This window comes from Dryobates pubescens, chromosome 5, assembly GCF_014839835.1.
Source record: "Dryobates pubescens isolate bDryPub1 chromosome 5, bDryPub1.pri, whole genome shotgun sequence".
Classification (NCBI taxonomy): domain Eukaryota; kingdom Metazoa; phylum Chordata; class Aves; order Piciformes; family Picidae; genus Dryobates; species Dryobates pubescens.
The window spans coordinates 35,542,362-35,563,241 of record NC_071616.1 but is presented as its reverse complement, the minus strand read 5'-3'; the positions used below and the strand labels follow the sequence as shown (position 1 = coordinate 35,563,241).

General features: G+C 49.9%; 1 protein-coding gene across 3 annotated transcripts in view; it reads left to right on the top strand.

The window, feature by feature from the left end:
* Positions 1-18,532: 18,532 nt before the first annotated feature.
* The window catches only part of TMEM63C (transmembrane protein 63C), a 33,676-nt gene continuing 31,328 nt past the window's right edge, over positions 18,533-20,880 (top strand). The window contains exon 1 of one of the 3 annotated variants that reach the window (XM_054161999.1): positions 18,533-18,645. The gene's annotated coding sequence lies outside the window, so the exon portion shown is untranslated. Of the gene's footprint in view, positions 18,646-18,705; positions 18,758-18,843; positions 18,977-20,880 lie in introns of those variants that run through there. The other 2 variants (XM_054161998.1, XM_054161997.1) reach the window with 2 other exon arrangements.

The following is a 20,880-nucleotide window of genomic DNA, read 5'->3' as shown; positions in this document are numbered from 1 at the left end:
CCTGCCCTCCCTCTACCTCTCCCCTATCCTCCTCTTCCTTTCCCTCTTCTGCCCTTTGCCCTGTCACTCCTCTCCCTGACCCTGCCTCGTGTCCGTTTGTGTCGGTCTCCTGCCCGGTCTCTCTCCCTAGCCCTGTGATTTCCAGCCCTTGTCCCCACTCCTCCCCCTCTTTCTCTCCTCCCAGTCCTGTTTTTGTCCCGTCCTCTCCCTCCCCCGACTTTGTTCGTCTTCGGTCGCTCTCCGTGTCCCTGTCTGTGCTCCTGCCCCTGTCTCTGCCCCCACCTCTGCCCCTGTCCCCATCCCTGTCCTTGTGCCTGCCTCGGCCCGGCGCTGTCCCTTCAGCACCAGCCTCACATCCTGCGGGTCCATCTGCCTCCCCCACGACCCTGGACCCTGGGAAGGAGATGGGTGTGCATGGGGTATGAGGTCCTGACAACTCCCATGGGAAGAGGAGGGGGTAGGAGGAGAGGTTTCCCTTCTCCACCTTCAGCGTGGGTGAGGGAGGCAAGGTGAGGTCTCACAGTGTCTCCCTGCCACACCAAATCTGCCCCTGTTGGAACTGACATCTGAGGCAAGGAGAAATTTGAAGGAAAATCTCTGCAGGTTCAAAGCGTCCCTGGGGTTGCAGAGCAACAGCAGGTAGTTAGAAAATGCTTTGAACTGGGCAGGTGGCGGCTGGGCAGTATGACATGCTGGCAGAAGCTTTGCAGATGTGTTTACCCTCTGACAGCTGCACACTCTCACCCCTCTCTGCCCACCCACACAATCCTTGTATTGTCTACATAGGCGCTGTGCACAGCCTCTCACTCTCCTACACACCTACACGCTGTACCTCCCTGGCTCTGAAGGAAAGCATTCCTCTCTCCCTCCACAGATGAGCCACCCATGACAGGAGAAAGGGAGAGAAGAGTGTTGCTGAGCTGCATCTTTGCCCCTGGAGACAGTCAAACTCTGCGCTCATCAAAAGTCAAAGAAAGATGGTTTTAACTAAATCTCAGCCTTACTGACCAGCCCCAAAGCACAGACTCTGTTTCTGCAAAAGAGGCTTTCCCTTTGCCTGAAGGTTCAGAGCAAAATTAAAGTATGTTTCTTGTCTCAGTTTCTAGGGAGAGAAGCCTGGAGAAAAGACTAGCCATGTTTGTCTCCTGCTTGTGCACTAGCAAGGAGGATGACAAAAGCAAACAAGCATTCAGGGGTTCTTTATCAGAAATAACTTTCCCCCCACCCCCTCTTCTTTCCCCCCCCACAGATAACTTTCATGATTCAACATTTCTGAGACAAACAGGGGCAATAATAAAAGAAAATGCAAACCCTATCTGCAGGCACTGGATCAGCAGTGATGAACAACTAAGAGACACCTTCAGCAGAGCTGGGGGGAAAGCTGCTCAGAAACGATTGAGCTTTCACTCCCACCTCCCTCATTCTCCTGTCACGACTACTGAGAATAAAAATCCTCCAATATTCCCTCAACTCATCAACTTAAAGTAGTCTGAGCCTTGCAATAAAGATACGTGACCCAGCCTGGATTTTATCTTTAAATAATCAGACAGTGTTTTCTCCATATTTTAACAGCTTACATCAAAATAATAATAAAAAGAATTACAGAGAAACCTTTTCATGTCATGAAAGATTTTTGACTGAAGGGACTGTATCTCATGAAAGACATTAATCCTGCCTGTGTAGGGGGTATTACCAGCTGTAGCTAAAGGGAAGGGAAAGGAAAGGAAGGGAACTGCTTTCCACAGGCATGGAAGAATGGTGAAGCAAGATTATCTGCACAGTCTCATTAAAATGCCCCTGCAAATTGGTGTTTATGATTTCTCACTGTCAAAATACTGCTTTCATATTTTAGAATATAGTAATACATATATATAAATTCCTCTTTCAGTGCTGTTTGTGGTGTTACAATGAGCTGTTGGCAGGATGGGGGAGAAGTTGCCTGGGGATGAATTTGTCTATGCATATCATAGAATCATAGAATCAATAAGGTTGGAAAAGACCTCAGATATCATCAAGTCCAACCTGTTACCCAACACCTCATGACTAACTAAACCATGGCTTCAAGTGCCACGTCCAATCCCCTCTTTAACACCTCCAGAGACAGTGACTCCACCACTTCCCTGGGCAGCACATTCCAATGGCAAACAACTCTTTCTGTGATGAACTTTCTCCTCACCTTGAGGCTAAACTTCCCCTGGCACAGCTTGAGACTGTGTCCTCTTGTTCTGGTGCTGATTGCCTGGGAAAAGAGACCAACCCCCACCTGTCTACAGCTTCCTTTCAGGTAGTTGTAGACAGCAATAATGTCTCCCTTGAGCCTCCTCTTCTCCAGGCTAAACAACCCCAGCTCCCTCAGCCTCTCCTCGTAGGGCTTGTGCTCGAGGCCTCTTCCCAGCCTCTTTGCCTTTCTCTGGACACATTCAAGAGTCTCAATGTCCTTCTTAAACTGAGGAGCCCAGAACTGGACACAGGACTCAAGGTGTGGCCTAACCAGTGCTGAGTACAGGGGCACAATGACTTCCCTGCTCTTGCTGCCCACACTGTTTCTGATGCAGGCCAGGATGCCATTGGCCTTCTTGGCCACCTGGGCACACTGATGGCTCATGTTCAGCTGGCTGTCAACCACTATCCCCAGGTCCCTTTCTGCCTGGCTGTTCTTCAGCCACTCCAACCCCAGCCTGTAGTGCTGCATGGGCTTGTTGTGGCCAAAGTGCAGCACCCCACACTTGGACTTATTAAATGCCATCTTGTTGGACTCTGCCCATCTGTCCAGCCTGTCAAGGTCCCTCTGGAGAGCCCTTCTACCCTCTAACAGATCAACACCCACTCCTAAATTGGTGTCATCTGCAAATTTACTGATGATGGACTCAATTCCAGATCATCAATAAATATATTGAATAGGATTGGGCCCAGCACTGATCCCTGGGGCACACCACTAGTGACTGGCTACCAGCTGGATGTGGCACCATTCACCACCACTCTCTGGGCTCAGCCCTCCAGCCAGTTCCTAACCCAGCACAGAGTGCTGCTGTCCAAGCCACAGGCTGACAGCTTGGCCAGGAGTTTGCTGTGGGGGATGGTGTCAAAGGCCTTGCTGAAGTCCAGGTAGACTACATCCACAGCCTTCCCCACATCCACCAGGCAGGTCACCTGATCATAGAAGGAGATCAGGTTGGTGAAGCAGGACTTGCCCTTCCTAAATCCATGTTGGCTAGGCCTTGGCCCTTAGCCACCCTGCATATGCATGGGTATGTAAGAAAGAGATGGGTAAATAAGGAGATTAGCACAGAGAGTAAGTGAATAATGAGAACGGAAGTTAATTTGGAGCAATTTAATTTTCTGCTGCTGTAAAATCGACATCATGAGAGAATCTGGATGTGTGGCACTCAGAAATACTATCTTCCTCTTTGACCCCTGGGGAGACAGAGCTTCCCTAGACAGAATTTGGTTGTGACCCAGGGGATGGAGTACTATAACCATCCTGCTTTTCAACAACAGGTACACACAACCCGTATGTCAAGATTTTCCTTTCTTTCCTTTCTAGGGTAGGGATTATGCCAGATGCCTTTCTCAGGAAGACCTTGGTAACTGGCCACAAGTAACACCTGAAAGAGCAATTTATTGTTGCTATTATCTACAATGCAGATGTTCTCCAGAAATTCATGCAGCATACTGCAGCCAGCCCCTTTCTCTCAGCCTATCCTTGATGTCGCTGAGTGTTACCAGTCCACACTCACCTCCTGGGCAGCTGTGCAGAGGGGCTTTGCACATAGCTGTATGAACCCATTCACAATATGTCCCTTTAACAAGCAAGGTAGGAGGGCAGTGGTATAAACCATGCAGTTGTCAGACAGCCGGTGTTTTCAAGATCTAGTTCAAATACCTGGGCTACGTTTGATGACTGGCAGATGACAGTGTCGGTATCTTGATCCCTGAATCTTCCTTGCGTTTAGACACTTTAAGCAGAATAAAATACAGTTACAGTTGATGCCATGCTCTGTTATGCCTACCCAACATCTTTGAAAGCCTTGATTTAAATTACATCCCAAATGATGTACCATTTCCTCCAATTCAAAAGGTGCATTGCCTCAGACAGCCCCATTAGTTCAGCATTCAAGATTACAGCCCAGTGGTGATTTTTAACTCTGAAACGAGTGAGTTAATCTCTGCTATTTTCTATGATAGTTTGGGAGAAATGAATGTGCTCTGTGGTAAACCCAGTGCTACTTGCCTCAAATTATCACTTAAATACAAGCCTTAGGAAGTTTTTGTGGGCTTTTTATTTTCTTTTTTTAAAATTTTTTTTTAGTTAGTTAGCTTTGAAAATTTGAACATCCCTCAATGTCTGGAGAGGCTTCCACTTTGGTTAGGGAAAGTTGATTGGCCATAAAAAGCAGCAGGTCTTCAATTTAGCAACAGAACAAGTATAGCATGGTTGGCAGCATGCAGCTCTGCCTTCTAATCTGCCTACGTGGAGACATGAACAGAGAGGAAAAGGGACCTCAATCCTTTCTTCATTCAGCTCTGGGTTACATTGCTGAGGTTGTCAGGAAGGACCTGATCTTCCTGGCACAGAAAACTAATGCTAAGCTCCAACTCCGAGTGCAAAATGACATTCAGAGGCCAACTCAACCATCTTTCCCAGTTTCTCCATATTCTTGTCCCAGGTACACCTATCCTATCCAATCAGGTCCCTAAGATCTCTAGTGATGGAGATTCTTAACCATTGCTAGGCAATCCATTCAGCTCATTGTCCTTTCAGAGTATGTCCTCATACCTAACTTGACACTCCCTTACAGCAATCTAAGGTCTTAGTCCTTAGCCCAGTGGATACAGAGAACAGATACATCCTTTCCTCTCTGCAGTCTTTTACATACTTGAAAGTGGTTACCATGTCTTCTCTAGATGAAGCACTCCTGTTGTCTCAATCTTTCTTCTTAGGTTGTGTTTTGGAAACCTTTGCAAGAAAGACTGAAGGACACAGGGTATTGTGTCTGTTGTGCAAGTACCTGAGAGCTGAGGGCAGCCAGACAGACTGACAGCATAGTTTTAGGTAGCCAGGTTTTAATCATTTTGACCCAGATTGCCAGTTGTGCTGCATCAGTTGTGCTGGGGTTTTCAGTGAGGAGGACAGTTATTAACAAGGAAGGAGATGATAACTAAACAGTTGACAGATGGTCACAACTTTAGCACACTGTCAAGACCATACTGCATTTGAATTTATGACTTAAGCTACTGAACCTCATTTTCAGCTCCCATCTGGCCAATCTTCACCTGCCCTCCCCTTCTCCTTCCTCCAAGGACAGTGTTGAGGAGGAGAAGGGGTTTATACAGCCATACATCCTGCCTCAGTGTGTAGAGCCTCCCCCAAGCTGGTGAACCTGCGCTTTTTTCATTACTAACTTCACAGCTTATGATTCAGTGTAAAATGAAGCTAGGAGGTAATGTTTGGTGTACAAGGCATTTAGGCAGGGACACATTATGATCCAGATAGTGGTACACGTTGAAAACTAATCCAAACAGTTCTAAACTAAATAAGCAAATAATCTGCCATCTAAAGACATATTCATGGCTGCATCTTTGTACTTGACAGATATTTTCAGGTCAATAAGCTACATGAATGAAGGGGAGAAATGAAACTGAGGGGGAAAAAATGCACCTAGAACTTCACTCTTCAAAGGGGCTTCTTCTCTGCCTTTCCCTGTGGTGATGTTCTTTAGTGAATGGATTTCCAGCACTTCAGAAGGCAAGGTGAAAGGCTTATTGACAAAAGGTCAGTTGCCTCCAAATGAAGAATGAGTTGAGTAGGCTGTAGAGGATGTTTCAAGTCTATTAAAGAAAACCCACATTCTGAACCTCTGAATAGCAACCCACCACAGAGACCAGGTGGCTGTCACTTCTGTCAGAAAGTCCAAAACTCAGGTGACCCCAGTAGTTTGAGCACCAAGGGTATATTTAGAGCAGCAAAAAAAAAAAAAGAAAGATGAGTTTCTAAGTTGTGTCTTACAAGTCTTCTAACTCATAGGATTAAAAAAATTATTATTATCATTTTTAAGCACAGGAGTTGATGCCTAGGGTACAAGGAAGGCCATCCCTCAAAACAAGAGCTGATTTGCTATTCTGTCTGAATTGGTGCTGGCTACCTGGGGCTGCAACCAAGGGGCTGCCATTTCTCTGACACAGGTGATGACTAACAAGGAGAGTCCTGTGACTGAGGGACACCAGCTGTTTACAGATGTTCAACAAGGATTACAGAGCTCTTCCCACAAAAGACCAGAGCAGTCACTAACATGGCCTCATCCTGCGTGAAAGTTCTTGTGTGTCTCCCTGTCCTTGCTGGCCCTATCTCCCTCATTCTTGGAGTCATATAAACATCTCTTTTTGGGAGCAGAGGAGAAAGGCTGAATGGCCAATGTATTTACAAGGAGTTGAGATAGGGCACTGTTGATATTCTGGGCAATTCTAGCTGACCTGTGCAACAAAACCCCAGGCCTGTTTGAAACAAGCACATAAAGTCACAATCTACAAAGCACTGCTGTGTTAGGAAAGCTGTCACAAAAATCAACATTTGACTCATTTGCTGCTTGCTGGTGGTGCTGGGAAATGAACTTTTGCAGTCAAATAAAGTTCAGTGTGTCAGAGCCCAACAGCAGGAATAGAAAATATTGATGGGTGGGAAGGGAGTGTTGAAGGAGAGAAGGCACTTACGGGCCAGAGGTCAGGACAGGGGCACTCATTCCTCTGTCCCCCGGGCCACACAGATGCCCCAAGCCCTGTCCCCATAGTGGTGTGGGGAGTGTCCCTCCAAGGGACCCAAAATCTTTCAGTTCAAGTGCTTAGACTTCTCCTTTCATCAAACCTGGCCCACAGTACTGGTGTGGCACCAGAGCAATGGGTAAATGCCAGTGGCAAGAGCTGCTGTAGAAAAGCTCAGGCAGTGAAAAGAAGGACAAGATGAGGGGGAAGTAACTACAGACAGCTTCTTCCTGCAAAGCTCTAAGCATCCTCTGCAGGTGTCTGGGTGCTCTCAAATTCCCATCATCCCCAGCAGGCTTCAGTGCTGGATATTATACCCAGACAAGAAGATGCCATCCTGGGATTTTATGGCATTCCTCTTCTTGCTTCCAAGGTACTTTATCTAGCAGGAAAAGTGCACAGTAAAATGTCTCTTTTTGTTTCAGCTGACTGATTTGATGCTCCTGAGACAAAAAACTCAAGCCAACTGAGCAGCCCCATCACACCTAGGTGAATAACACAGCAAGGAAAGGTGCTGAACCAAGATTCCTTTCATTCTGCATCACTTCCAGGCAGGACACTGTGGAAGCAGAGATCTTCAGTAGAGAATTAAAATAATAAAAGTAAATGGTGTTTATTGCAGAGGAGGATTAAAACCCAAAATATCAGGCATGAATATGTGAAGGTGGTACTCTGAAGCAATCTGCTGGCAGTAGCAGAAGCAGCTCCAGCTCCAGAAGTTGTGTACTGCCTTTTTGGACACTGGTGGAATCTTCCTCCCCACCCTCAGCTGCTCGCCTAGCCCCCACCTGCTGTGCTCTGTTGCTGCTGAGCATTGTGTCATATTTATATTTGGCACATCAAGGTGCAAGAGCCTGTGAAGGCTTGTGAAGTGTCATGCACACCTAAGGAATCCTATCAATAATAAATAACAATAACACATGCACGTATTCATAACCAAGTCACCATTCACACAGTGCATACTCAACACCCACCAGATAGTTCTTCTTTCTCTGACTCCAAAATGGAAGTGACCGGTTACTAAAGATGAAATAGACCTTCCCTTTTGCTGCTTCCCTTGGGCTCCAACTTGTTCTCTTGCAGAACTGCTGCTCCCTAGAGAAGGAAGCCTTTCAGCCTTGGAAACAGCGAAATCATATGTGAAATATGAAATGTTTCAGCAGGAGCTGCAGATAAACGAACACGGTATTCAATCAATTCCTGAAAACAGACTTGGATTAATCCTCCTGCCTGCTGCAGCAGTGCTCTAGGAAAAGTAATCTCTCTCCCTGCCATCTCACGGCTGCTGCTCTGTCATCAAGGTACTCCTGCAGTGGGTCTGTAAAGAGCAGCTCCTAAATTACTCTGTCTCTGCAAAAACACTGGCTGTGCCTAGTGCAGTAGCAGCTCTGCACACCACCACTGTCCCAGCCGTGCTGCAGCTGGCCAGGATTTAACTGATTACTTGTTCGCTACATGGAGGGCTGGATTCTGCCTGCTTCATTTCCACCTGCCCCAGTCGATGCAGTTTCCATTTATCACTCATTACACAAAATGCACTAACAGCACCATGAGCAGAGACCAGGCCTCTGACCACTATCTTGCTTCTTGCCCTTCTCTGTCCCCGTGTCGTCATACACACAGATGCCTGGCTCTATTAAAGGAACAGAGCCCATTCCATCCATCAGATAGCTTGGTATGAAAGATGCTGGGATCAAAGTCTGACAGATTTAGAGGACTTAGAGCCCAGACACCTCACTTTCTGAGCACAGATTTAAGCCCTGGATTTAGTGCAGAAGAAGGGCCATTATCCCTGCCAGTCAGGTGCTCACATGGGGGAGATTCCCACACTGATTCCCGGGTAGGTTGAGGTGCTTTTTGTGCATCCCGGAGCTAGACATCTGCTCTGCCTCATCACCAGTCAGGGCATTCTCTGGGCAGCTTTCTGTCCCTATTTGTGATCAACAAAATCTTTTCTCAGAGCAGACTAGGCTTGCTTTAGCAGAAGAAATTCAAAGCCGTGTTCAGGATGAGGATAAAAGGCAGAACCAGGACCTCCTCAGGAAGATGGAGGCAGCCCCACATTCACCTGTTCCCAGCCCTTGTGTGGCCTGGATTCTCAGGGGTGGCCACTCTTTTTTGTGCCTGGGTGGGGAGTATCCCTACAGATGCTAGGAGTCCAGTGAAACACCCTCCTTAAATGAGCCATGGAAGAATAATTTTCTTAGCCAGAAGAAAAGAAAGACATTATTTGATCAAGGGTAAATATTTGCCAGGTTCCAGTAGCCACCTGATGTATTTGAATCAGACAAACGAAGCCCTTAGCACTGCTTTGTATAAGCCCACTGTTAAATTAGTGGCACCTGATCAAGGGCAACCAAACATCAGGCTGCCTGAAGACAGCACATGCTCCTGTTAGATGGTAATTTTCCTTATCTACAAGCTTCTGGGCATCTACAAAGGCCAATGGGGGTCCAAGGCCTACAGAGTGTCTGCTGTGGGGATAGCACCTGTGACTGTACTTTCCCTTCTTGCAAGCACAGTGATTGAGTGAGGAAAACTCTAGAGAGGACTACAATGGAGGACCAGTGGACTTCCACAGTGGAGCATTAAAAGCACTGCAGTGGGCTTAAAAAAAGCACTGCTGCTGCAGCCAGCGTTCTGAGGGCAGCTGCTGGACGCATGCAGAGTGCACAATTCCTTAGCTGACCGATTCCTTAGCTTGCTGATTCACAGGGTGAGACTCATGGGTCTGGGGCAGCTTGCTGATTTGCAAGGTGAGACTCATGAGTCTGGATCAGCTCTTGCCCCTGCAGCTTTTGGCTCAGTGGCTGTACAACTTGCCTGCTATAAGAGTTTTTTTCAGCTGTAACCTCGACAGCAGCTCTTGTTGACTTTTCAGATACAGACCAAGGCAGAACAAGGCAAGTTGTTCACCATTTCAGCTTGTACTAATAACATCCATAGACAATTAATGACCAATGGTAGAAAAGACTGAAAGACAGAAACGCGATACCTTAACCTATGGAACCGAGTTTGGCCAAACATGGTCAGACACACAGACAGGCCAATAGGTGTCACAAGGTCAGACCCGTGTGCAACATGTGCAGTTGGTTTTCCTGGGCCCCAGGCTATGTCCAGGCAAGTCTGGGCCACGTTCAGGTCACCAGACTCCTAGCCCCATTGTCTATCTCGAGCCAAAAAATCCCCCAGCAGGAGGGGGAAGTGGGGGCCTGAGGCTTGACCTACTGGGACATGTTCCAGACCCATCCTGGGCCTGTTTGGCCCTACCAGCACACAGGCTTTTAAAAGCACTGCATCAGGGTTTGAAAAGCACTGCATCAGGGTTTGAAAAGCACTGCAGCAGTGCTTTTAAGCAGCAGGGAGGGAGGTGAATTATTCACCTCTGAAGACTGAGTGAGGACTTATGGGAGGAAACAAAAAAATGGGAATAGATGTAAGGGAGAAGTCTGCAGTCTACTTTTAAAAGCACTGCAGCAGTGCTTTTAAGCAGCAGGGAGGGAGGTGAATTATTCACCTCTAAAGACAGAGTGAGGAGTTATGGGAGGAAACAACAACAAAAAAAAGGAAACAAATGTAAGGGAGAAGGCAGTGGGACACGGATTTTTTTTCCAAGATTCACTTGCTTCGCTCAGACTCCTGTCTGGTGGATTTCAGATAAACACAGCCAGTATCCAGGTTTCCAAAATGCCTCCCAGAAGCAGAAGCAAACATCTTCTTCACTCACAGCGGGGGAAAGGAGGCTGCTCCATAGGGCTGGAGAGGACAGCAGGCAGGCTGTACCCAGGGAGCGAGGAGCAGCAGCTGCGCAGAGGGAAGAGGGAGCATGACCACTTTGGGGACTCTGGGGGGACTGGGGCCAGGGGAAGCCCTAGGGAGGGCACAGACACAAGGGGCCCTGGCATGATGTACAGGGCAGACTGAGAAACAGAAGCAGAAGAGAGGAAGATGCTGGATGTGACATGAAAACTGGAAAAACCAAGGGCACTTGGAGTCAGGAAGAGCCAGTGGAGTGGCTGGGGTGATCACCAAGATGAGAGGGACTTTGTGCAGGAGGCACTTCCTTGCCGAGCACTCTCCCAATCCTTCCACTTCTCACCGGATCACCCCAGGACACTCAGGTACCGTCCCGCTCCCAGTATTCTAGGGCTGCCGCGGGCCTTTCTCCAGCCGAAAGAAGAGCTGCCGGGCCGCGTGTGACGGCTGAGCCTGTCATCTACTGAGGAGCGGCCCCCAGGGACGGCCGGGGGTGGGCTGGCACACAAGGACAGGGGAGCATCCCCGCCACCACCCCGCACCGGCGCCGGCCGCGGCGGGGATGCCTGGGAGAGCCGGCAGGTGGCGCTGGGAGCCCGCCGGGAGCGGCGGGAGGGACTAGAGGGGAGCGCAGCCGTGGCTACAGAGTCGCCCCGGCAAGCCTCGCCGAGCGGCTTCTCAAGGGTGTTCCCACCCGGTTAGCCGTGGTGCCCCTCAGAGTCAGGTCTTCCTGTAGGTGGCAGAAAGCCTCTGCGGAGCCAGGCTTTCAGCGTTCATTGCGCAACTCCCATGGGAAGACGCAGACGGAGGCAAACAAAGTCTTCTTCAGAAAAGCATGGCTCCTACCTATGTTCTTCCTTACCAGAGGCAGTGGAGCAATGACCAAAGTAAAGGGGAGCAGCAATCCCACGCTCGGCCGGGCCGGGATAGAGTCACCTCCTCAAAGCCTTTATCATCTTGCCCATGGGGAAGGAGCAGCAAATCCAGAGGCTGCACAGAGAGGATATCAACACAGACCACCAAACTCCAGGAAAACTGACTTTTCCTATGGTGCTTGCTTCCTATGTGTCCAAGACAGACAACATCAAGGCTCAGCTGGCTCCAACCTACCCAATAAATATGCCCCTGGGGAGCTCCACACCCATCTCTTAGCAAAATGCCACCTTCTCAGAGGCTAGTATAAACTGGGCAAAGTGCTGGCACAGAGGGGAATGGATCTGCTGAGCAAGAGGTGTTTAGGTCAGTAGCTGTAAGCCAGGCCTGTACCACATCTGCTACGTGATGGTGTGCAGTATTTTCAGACCCCTAGGTTGTAGAGTTTGGGGAGCTTGCTTGGCTCTCAACCCCCTCAGCAAGGATCTGGAACAGTCAGGAGGCAGTGGCCAGCACTGACTGTGGAGCATATGCCCTGTGGCAATCAGCTCTTCTGAGCACAACTCTACATCCCTCACAACAAAAGGCAATAGGAGGACAGATAGTAGGGGGTGGAGAGAGTTTTCAATAAAGATATGTAAGGGATAAGAGAGTGGGAGCCCTGCAGTAAGATGGGGGCAGTGTAGGGTGCAGCAGTGCTGCAGGAGGTAGACTGGGGGCCACAAGCTTACACATCCATTCCCTAGGTCACCCACAGCATGGGCTGCCACCATCATGGGTCAGGAGTTAAGCATCTCAAGGACATAGGAGCCAACCACCATAACCCAAGACAGACTTCTACCATGCCTCCCTCTTCAACTCTGTTGGGCAGCACCCAGCTGTGATCTTCCCTGGGAGGGCAGCACTTTCCCCCAAGAAGGATCCACCTGCGGAGCAGCATCCCCCACCCAGAACTCCTCACATTACTACTGATGAGGATTGCAGGCCTCACTGCAGGAGGATAAAATCTGCATCAGATGTGACTCTTGCCCACTGCAGTGATTCGTGCTCCATTGCAACATAGCTAAACATGCTCCAGTTCTTCAAGCTGTTGCTTGGGAGCTCCAGTGCTTTCTACATATTTGTTACACCACATAGTACACTGATCACCAACAGACAGAGCAAGAGGGCTGCTGCTTCTGCCCTGTCTCAGCGTGCTAGAGCCCTGGGGCTCTCAGCGATCTGCTGAAGCTGTGGCAGAGCTGCTAGTTGCTGAGCCACCCAGAAAGGCAGATAAGGACCATCCAGAAGCAGGGCTGTGATCATCAGTGACCACCAGTACTTTAGCATTTTGCTTTTATAATGAGATAACATTAATAGCATGCCATCCACTCACATTTCCCTTACAGTTTCAGTTCAGCTGAGTGTTCCCAACTGGTCTCTGGTGTAATTCCAGCCTGATAAACCCCATATTGTCTCTGCCTGAGTGATGGTTTCGTTTCAGTACATGTGAAAGGAGGGGATGGAGAAAGCAGGTGCAAAGATTGTGATGAAATTGAAGATGATATATTACACATGCAGTAAATCCATAGGTAAAGCCAGCAGCATGAGCAAGGAAATCATGAAAAGGCTCAAACATTGACTGCATGCTGCAGGCTGAGAAGTGGGTGAAAATAGCTGGTGAGTGGGTCAGAACTGTAAGGAGACTGTGCTTTTCACACAACACATGGCTTACCCGAGGAATACCTTGCTGCAAGGTGCTGTGGATGCTCACATTTTATGTGGCTTCTGAATCTCTTTCAAGATGCATTTGCTCTTCTCAAGGTGTTTTCTGCCAGCTGCTTCCAGAAATCAAATGCTACTGCACACAAATCCCGTTTTTTTCGGCTCAGGGTAGCCTTTGGTTTTATTTTATCTTGGTCTTTTCTTTTTTCATTTTAACACTATGCTATACATGGAGGACAGGCCAAAGAGCTAGTTAGCAGAGATGCTTTTGTGGAATATTTTGTATATGAGACAGCTTGTTTGGAGTTAATGCCTTTCATAAAGGACCGTGCCACTGTGCATTAGCTAGCTGCTCTGCTGGAAACTGTTTTAGCTGGGGAGAACATCAGTGCAAACTGAGTGTTTGCCCCCAGGAAAGTCGAGCATGTGGGCAGAGACACAGCCTGCACAGAGCCCTGTGTTTGGCCAGCATGGTAATATTGTTCATTACATGATGTGCATATTCCTTGCTGGCTCTCCCAGCTCAGCCTGTCATCTTACATCCTTCCCCCATAGTCCACTGACATTCTCATTAAAGCTACCATCACTTTTCCCTGGTATCTCTGCAATCAACCTTTCATTGCTTGAAGCATCATTGCAAATGCCATTTCCTGCTTCAGAAGGTCAAGTGCTCAGCCTGGATCATCTTCTTGTCTGTCAGGAATTACTGGTTGCACCTCCTGCTGCAAAGGGGTCATTGCCTTGAGATGTACAGTAAAAATTTGACTCTGATCCATGACCTCCCCTTCAAGCTCCATATAACCATGTATTAATTTTGTTTTCCTTTCACACATACATGCAAAAGAAAAGAAGATGTATTTTCCACAGAATGAATGCATTTGTATTCCTCTGTGTGTACCTCTCTAGAGCCACAAGCAAGCAACACATCACACTCTGGGCTTTCAGAGCAGACACAGGGTCAGGTCAGAGCATCAGTCACTGAAAGGGCAGGTGGGCAGTAGGTCTGAACTCTGTGGAAGTGCAAACTAGCTATTTGCACAGGAACAGAGGATATTGATTACACAAATGCTGGTTTGGCATTTGGCAGTGCAAGCCTGCAGGTCTAGAAGACCTGCAATGGGTCCTTCTTCAAGGGGTTGAGTGAAGCACTTTGTGGTGCAAAAGGCAGGACTCTGGGGTGGAGAGAGGAAAGCCTCAAGCAAGAAGCTACACCAGTTGCTTTCAGTGATACAGGAGCAGGTGGGAGCACCCGTAGAAGCACCACTGGAGGCAGGGGTGATTGACAGTCAGGGAGACCAAGGATAGTATTCATTGAGATGAGTAGTTGGATTTAAACTGCATCAGTGGCTTGGACAAGCTGTGAGTCCTGTGTTGAAGGCCCAGCCATGATGTCTTTAGAGGCAGTGCTGGCAGTGGTGGGGTAGCACTGTGGGAACAACTTGCTACCCCAGGCCAGCTATAAAACTGCAATCTAGAGCCATGGAGAAATGTAGTGCCTGCAAGCACTGAGCCACACTGTCCTGCCTGACTGGCAATTGTGAAGAGCCAATTAGCATATTTTAATGTAACCGATTAGTGCCTGGTCACACAGCCTGGGTGGTGGGTAATGTTTGAAGCAAATTTGAAATTACAAGCATGCAGACACCAAACCTTGAGGGAGTTGGCATAGGAGAGAGACAATTTCCCAGCTTAGCAGCTGCGGCCCCAGTTTCCAATGGCAAGCTGCCTTCAAAGAGCACTGCAAAGGTCTGAGGTGAGCACTCAAAAATTAAGAAATTAACTTTTTTAATTAATGGAATTGAGGTGGCTGGTGTGATGGCAGCTCAGTCTTTGCTGCAGCTCTTCCAGCCTCTGTTTTTGAAAAGCTCAAGCCTCCTGTGGGAAGGGAGAAGCATCTCGCTTGGGGCCAAGGGCCCCTGCCAGGCAGATCTCAGCGAAAGGCAGGGAGCCCTTCCCTGTTTGGAGGGATGTGGATCCATCACAGCCAGCTCTGCCCCAGATTTTGGGGGGTGCATGTGAGAGGTGATGTCTGATATTTGGGATCTGAGAACGGGCTACAGGGCAGCCTGAAGGCCCCTGGCCAGGCTGTGGAGGGGACTGGCACTGCCTCAGGCCAGGATGGTGCCTGCTGGTCCTTTGCACTCTGAGGCCCACTGAAAGAAGCTGCTGCCTACAGGAGCCCTGTTTCCTTAGTTACGGCAGGCAGGAGGTGTTTCAAGAAGGAGGCAAGCAGTGCTGGGAAAGGCAGATCTCAGGAGAAGAGGGGTAACACTGCCTTGGGGAGCAGCCTTTCTCCTGCCACCAATCCCTGGGCTGTGCAAGGCAGGGTGCTTCACTAACACTTCCCTTACACCGAGATTAACCTTCATCTTTCCATGTGTCCACTCGGTGCCACAGAGTCCATCTGGAAGAAATGCCAAGCACACACAGCCAGAGATAAAGTTAGCACAGAAGGGCTGCAGTGTTGATCTGTGCTGGATGCCCAAGAAACCACCCAGCACCACTGGATAATTGCAACTTCAGTCTCTTCAGGTGTGAGTTTCCATCTCTACCTGGGTGATAATCCTACACTTGTCCCAGGGATGAGAAGATATTAATTCCTGCTTTTGAAGAATGAACATAATGTAACAATGAAGGAAAAATCCTCCAAGGAAACCATTCTGTCCTTGAAGCAGTTTGCAGGCAAGAAAGTATGGGATCACATCCAGGGCTGTGCTGCACCAGCACCATTTTATGCCATTGCCCATTCCCAGCCTCCCAGGTGCCATGTCCAGACCCATCTGCACCACATGGCCTCATGAAATCTCATTCTGGCCTCTTCCCCACAGCTAGGGAGGTGAGGGCTCGCACTGATGGTTGCCTACAGGCATGCCCCAGCTGAGGGCTTTGCTCATGGGCAGTTGGCCTATCCTGACACGAAGCAGAAGCACGGGGACATCCCAGCACCACCATGCTGCACCAGGCTGGGCTGCCAGTCAGGGACACAGACACAGACACATTTGCTCTAGGAGCAGGAACTAACAGGTATTTTCATTTTCACACCCTTCTTGTCTGCCCCCAGTCCAGGCAAACTCTGGTTTTCCAGGGACATGCACTGGCTCCACAGGCATATTCCACGGCATATGCCTGGGTAAAGGCCACACCTTTGCCAGCATTTCTTGGAGCTGGCCGAGGAGAAACCACCAGCCCTTTTCAAAAAGCATGGGCAAAATATTCTTTTTTCTGCTGATGTTGTTCTTAGAACAGTTATACCATCTTGCCTGAAATGCCTGTAGACAAACTCAGCCCAAACCCCTGAGCCTGCCTGGAGAAATTCAGTTTAAATATTAAAGCCATAAATGATGGAAAAGAGGAGTTACAACCGAGAGCAGTACACAGATAGCCCGACGCAGTGCTACAGCTCCAACTGTGAAGCAGCTCCCTGTGCCTCATCTTCCTGCTGCCTCAGTCTGCAGCTCCATGTCTCTTGTGCACTGCTGCAGGGTTATAGGCAGCACAGGAAGGAGGTAACAGGCTTCTTCACACACAGAGCTGGAGGCTCAGGCACACACTGCTTGTGCTTGCCAGGAATGTGGAGGGACATAAAAATCACGGGATGTCTGAACCCTTGTAAGACTCTTCTTGGGAAAAATCACAGCCACTGAGGCCTAATACATAAAAGAAAATGAAGGAGTTTTTCTCTATGTTTGTACTCCTCTGTGTTTCCCTCTTGGTTTATTATTCTGTGCTATGCTATGCTATGCTATGCTATGCTATGCTATTCCACTCCATTCCCACTCAATTCCATCCCAGCTAGGCACAATCTGGATCAGTTAGGAAGAAATAAGTATCCCTAACCTTAACCCTAACCTGGCTTATACACAAGGCAGGCTTGGCCAGCTGTGTTTGATCCCTGATGTCTTGCCAGGTCAAGGGATGAGGAGCAAGTGTTCATTTCTTTGGGTCTGGGGCAGTACACCAGCAGTAAGGCTGGCAGCTCTGCTGAGAAGTAAAGATTTCCCAGCAGCATTTGCCAGTTTCAGTGACAGAGTGTTTTGATTTCCAGTTCAGCAAGTCACAGAAGCCTTGGCTCATGAAACACACAGACTGTACCTGCTGAGAATTAGGGTATCAAATATTTGGGACCCAGTGGCAGATCACATTTGCAAGGCATTTTAGAAAATTTGTTTCTCCCACAGGCCCCCATTGCTCAGTGCTTGCAGAGGACATGCACCAAGTCTCCTCTCTGCTCTTTCCTGAGGCAGACAATGTCACCTGATGCAAGGCAGAACTCAAGGTCTCCAAGCCTTGGTGATGCTGTAGGACGCAGACATCTTGCTGGGGCTGAAGGAAACAGCAGTGAAAGAGACTCAGAACTCTTTTTTTGTTCAGCTGTTCCCTAACATTTTATGCATATGTTGTTGTTTAGGCTATGGTAGCTCCTAGAAGTCAGCCTGGGGCAAAAGTCCATTTACAGCAAAGTTTTATCAAAAGGCATCATGTTGTAGCCCACCTGTGCTCTGCACCATGCTCCAGCAGAGCAGAAATCAGCTGAAATCCCCTCAGCCTTGGGAAGCCTAGGGGAAATAAAAGGAAGGATGTTATAGGAGACAGCTATTTTTCACCCCTTGGTCCATTATGGTCCATGAGCTGTGCCAGCCTATTGCAGTATGGAGGGAAGTTCTTGGCTGACAGCTCATTACATGTTGTAGTTCCCTGATGCTTCTCCGGGTGACTTTCACAGCTGTGTTTGTCAGACTTGGAAGGTCCTTCAAATGGCAGTTTAGCCAATGGACTGTGCTTCTTCAGCCTGAAAGAGACAAAATGAGCCCAAACGAGCCTTTGGAGTTTGCTGCAGAGCAACACTGTTTACTCAGCATCTGGAGAAGCCACAGATGTGGGACCCCAGGTGAGGTGGTAGCAATGAAGCACTTGCAATGTTAGTGGAACGTCCATGCCATCACATTCTGGAGGCTGTTTCCCGGTAGCCCAGTTGCAGGTGTGACAGTGGCTGTTTCTCCAGGCCGGGGTGCACTGCTTGCGTTCTCACGGTTTGGAGAGATGGGGAACAGGGCGGGATGCTTAAGGAAAACCGGCTTCTCAAAGCCCTTTTTCACCTTCGTGACTCAGGTCTCTGTCCCACCTGCTGGTCACTTCTGATGGCAGGAAGGTACAGCTGCTCCGCAGAAATAAGACCCCTAGGAATTATCTTAGGTATCACCCCAAGGAAGCAACTGAGCGATGCTCCATCAACGGGAGAGGGTTTGCAAACGCCATTGAGGTCGTCTGCGCACCAATCCACCTGCCCTTGCCGCTATGTTGAGGGCTGACCCCCGTGTGCCCCTGCTGCCTAAGCTGACAGCCCGGCAGGCCCCTTCGCCTTCCGCAGTGGCACACGCCCGGCAGCCATCCCGAGGAGCCCGAGCGCCGCGGAAGCTGCTCGGAGAGGCTGGTGCGGCGGGCACAGAAATAGCCTGAGACGCGCAGCCCCGCACCCAGGCGCTCTGCCGGCAGCTCCCTGCACTCAGGAGCCGGAACCACCGCCTCGCCCTCCGCTCGGATGCTGCGGGGCGCACGGTAGGCAGCGCAGTGGGGGCTGCCCACCCCCATTTCGGGCTGGGAAGTGGCTCCCCCAGCGGGAACCGCAGCTCCGGCGGCCGGCAGCGCAGGCCTCGGCGCCCGAGCATCGGTGAGGAGGGGGGGAGAAGTCCGGGGACCGCGGCCTCCCCGCCGCAGCGGGGCGGGCGGTGGGGCGGAGCGGCGGCGGCCCCGGCCCTTTCCCATGCTAGAGAGGCCGGGCCGGGCAGCCCACGGCCGGGCGGCGCGGGGGAGACGCGGGGAAGAGAGGAGGAGGGAGGCACGGCAGGCGCAGGGCCCGGAGCGGAGCCAGGACCACCCCTCTCAGCAGGTCAGTCCGGGGCGGGAGCCGCGGTTTGGGCTGTGGGGGTCAGCTGGTACCTGCCGCGGCAGCGGACAGGAGTCCCGGCAGGCAGTGGAGCTCAAGCGAAGGGTGACCGGGGGCGCTGAAAGAGTCGGGGGCGCTCTTGCCGGTGGGGTGATCGGGGTGAGAAGAAAGCCTCGGCGTGCGTGGGGCTTATGCCCCGCCGTGCTTTGCTGCGCGTCCTAGGTGGGCCCGGCTTTGGGACTGCTGGAGGGATGCTCACGGCAACTTGCGCGATCCCCTGGGCGGGTGTGCCAGCCCCGCCTTGGCAGCGCCCGGGCAGAGGTCGCCAGGGCGACTCTGCGGGTCTGGACTTCAGAAATGGTTTTGGTTTGTTGTTGTGGGAGATTTCTGGGCGCTTAGCTCTATTCAGATACTGTTTTCCTGCCCTTATTATCACCTGCCCAAGTGGTTTTAACTAATGCTCATCTCCGGCCGCCTCATGGGTGTCGGAGGCCCAGTGAGGAGCAGGGGCTTCCCTGGCCTGCTGGAGTAAGTCAGCGGTAGGGAGGGAGCCCCAGTCCCTCTGTGTCCTCTCCAATTGCACGCGTGCTGGCCTGCCCTACTGTCCTTTGATGCGAGATAAAATGTCATCCCACAGCTATGTCATGCCATGGTTTTTGCTCAGTTCCCACGTCATCCTGGCCACAGAATCCTCCCTACTGGAGCCACACCTGATGGTGTTAGAAATGCTTAGTGCTATTAGGGAGGAGGAGCGGGAACATCTCCCCACTTCTCACACAGCTTGGAGAGACTGATGACTCTGAAAGGGCTGTCAGGACAGGATGATCTAATGCTGTGGCTAAGCTGCTCTTCCCCAATTTACAACTTCATCCCGATTTGTCCATGAATCAAGGCCCTGCTTTCTCCTTCGCTTGCTTCCCCATCCTCTCTGGCAACAGTGATGCTGCACAGGGGGTTTGCAATTCAGGAACCACCTGAACAGAATGGGTGTTATCCAGGAAGAACAGAGACCTTTGTCTGACTGTCTGATGTTATTTCTTTCTCCTTTTAACTGCTTAGACACATCTCCAGTACTGACACACATGCCTGCCTTCTCCCCTTTCATAGAGTACGGGGGGGAGCTGGAGGTGGGGGTAAAGCTGAATGGGCAAATGAGATATCAGAAATCACCTTGCCCCATGTTGGGGTTTTACAGTGCTGTGTTTTGGGTCAGGCTGTCTGTCTGAGCAGCAGAGACACAGAAAAATGTGCTGCTTGGGATAAAAGGTGCTGCTGAAGTGGGTGGTGGTATTTGTTCAGGGGAGGAAGTGTGCTGCAGAAGGCAGTAAGACAGAGACCAGATCTGAACCTTCGCTTTGCTGTTTTCCCTGCAATTACACACAGTGGTGGTCAGGGCTGGGTACCAGATGGAGAGGGAAGCAGAAGCAGCTCTTTCAAGAAGGATTTGTCTTAAGTAGCCTGGCAAACAGCCATTGGCAAACAAGTAAGTAATAAACAAAAGCAAGGAGGCTGGTGGCACCCCTACAGCCTCTGACTTCATAGCACATGCTTTTCCAGCTTTCCTGTTAAACTGAAACCTCTGTCTTCTTCCCATTGCAGCATTCTGGCTCCTGCAATGCTATCTGAATGCTTTCAGGTCTTTTCTTTTTTTTTCCTAATGATAACATTTGAATTGCTCTGTAGCTGCTCTCCTCTTCAGAGCTCTCCCTAAGGTTAACTGATTCATCCCTGGTTTGGTGGCTGCTGACAGTGGTAAGCATAGGGCGGTCCTGCAAACAAGGATAGCAGTGCTTATTGGGAATGCTGGTCAGGTGTGTGTGTAGGCCTTGCAGGTAAAGACTCTCCTTCCATGCAGAGACTTCTGGTGCAAGGGAAAGTAAGGCAGATTTCAACACAGGTTCAGAGCC